The 1992-nt window shown below is 42.8% G+C and overlaps 1 non-coding gene across 1 annotated transcript; it reads left to right on the top strand.

Moving 5' to 3' along the window:
• Positions 1 to 1598: 1598 nt before the first annotated feature.
• On the top strand, positions 1599 to 1705 carry LOC130864211 (U6 spliceosomal RNA). The gene has a single exon (XR_009055910.1). It is a non-coding gene; the product is annotated as a U6 spliceosomal RNA (small nuclear RNA).
• Positions 1706 to 1992: the final 287 nt, after the last annotated feature.

Genomic DNA, 1992 nt, shown 5'->3' with positions numbered 1-1992 from the left:
AACAAAAAAAAAATCCAGCCTACAATTTACAATCCCAGAGAACCTAGACAGCAAAAAGGACCCTAAGAGAGACATATATGGTTCTAATATACATGTAAAGTAGAAAAAGACAAGATCTCCTGAGTAAATTGGGAGCATGGGGATCATGGGAGTAGGTTGGAGGGGAGAAGAATGGAAGGGAGGAGAACATAAAAAATATATAGCTCAATAAAAACAATAAAAAGAAAAAGGAATTACCCAGGACGCCAATCTAACCATTGGAAAACCAGCCTTATCATTTCCGTATGCTGTGACTCAACTAGTCATTACAGAGTTTCTAAGGGAGCCAGAAAATGTGACTCTCCTACAATGGAATTTAAATGGTCTGCATACCATCAACAAATACTGTCCAAACTTTATTCACAGCTCATCCTTAATCCAGGTGCCTTGAGCAGTTAAAATCTAAAAATCACAAATGGTTGTCTTAAGCCTTCTTTATTTGCCTTAAATAAAGTGAATGCTGAGAAGGCTTGAGCCTGCTGCCTCTGTGGAAGCAGGCCTGAAGCAGCAACCTCTGCTGGAGCATGCCCAAGCCAGCGTCCTCCACTGGAACAGGTATGAGGGAGTGACCTCTGAGGAGGCAGGCCTGAACGTGTGACCTCTGTAGAAGCAGACTGAGCTTTCCTCTTCCACCAGAGCAGGCCAGAGTCTCCAACCTCTGTGGCACCAGGCCCGAGCAAGCAATCTTCATGGGACCAGGTCCAAGACAGCAACTTCCACGGGAAGAGGCCAGAGCCAGGGACCTCCACAGGATCAGGCCTGAGTCAGCAACCTTGGTGGGACCAGGACCAGGACAGGAACCTTGCAGGAGCAGGCCGCAGATAGGGGACCCTATGGAAGCAGAACTGAGCCAGCAACCTCCTCTGGAACAAGCCTGAGGGAGTAAGTTCTGCCAGAGTAGGCCCTAGCCAGAAATCTTCTCCAGAACAAGACTGAGTCAGTGACATGCTCTAGAGAAAGCCCAAACCAACTACCTCCATGGAACCAAACCTGAGTCAGAACCTATACAGGAGCAGGCCCAAGCCAGCAACCTCCATGGAAGCAGGCTCAGGAAAGCTACCTCCATGGGAGTATGCTCAAATGAACTCTGGAATTGCAGAGCAACCTCCAAGAGCACCAAGCAATCTTAAGGAACTCTGAGTGAACTCTAACTTGATTGGAACCAAGGCCCTAACTCCACCGTGAGGAACAAACACTGAGCCCCTTTGGCTCCTGGAAGAGTAATCAATAGAGACATAACCCCAAATGCACTAATTAGAGGAAAAGATGAGTAGACAAGTTAAGAACATACTCAGCACCACAAAGAACAACATAACACTAACAGAAACTAATAGTTCTGGAACAGCAAGACTTGAATACCTCTACACAGATGAAACAGAAGAAAACGACCTAAAAAATAACTTTAGGCGAATGCTTGAGGTCCTTAAAGAGGAAATGAGAAATTCTATCAGAAAAGTGAAGGAAAAAACAAAAAATAAAGAATTGGAAGAAATCATCAAATCCCTTAAAGAAAACCAAGAAAAAGAAAATGAACAGGTGAAAGACAAAACAAAATTCTTGTGCTCACTTCGGCAACACATATACTAAGATTGGAATGATACAGGGAAGGTTAGCACGGCCCCTGCACAAGGAAGACACGCAAATTCGTGAAGCCTTCCATATAAAAAAACAAAAAAAAAAAATCTAAAGTCTTGAAAACCAAAATAGAGACAATAAAAATCACACACTGAGGGAATTCTGGTAGTGAAAAATATAGAAAAATGATCAGGAATCACACGGGCAAACATAAAAAGGAGAATACAAGAGATGAAAGAGAAAATTTCAAGCATTGAAGATATGATAAAGGAATTGGACTCATCAGTCAAAGATCAGTCAAAGAAAACATTAAATCTAACAGAAGCATAACACAAAATATCCAGAAAATATGGGACACCATGGAAAGACCAAACCTAA

The sequence above is a fragment of the Chionomys nivalis genome, chromosome 21 (genome assembly GCF_950005125.1).
Source record: "Chionomys nivalis chromosome 21, mChiNiv1.1, whole genome shotgun sequence".
Taxonomy (NCBI): Eukaryota; Metazoa; Chordata; class Mammalia; order Rodentia; family Cricetidae; genus Chionomys; species Chionomys nivalis.
The sequence above is the reverse complement of the archived record's forward strand: the minus strand, read 5'-3'. Positions and strand labels throughout refer to the sequence as shown.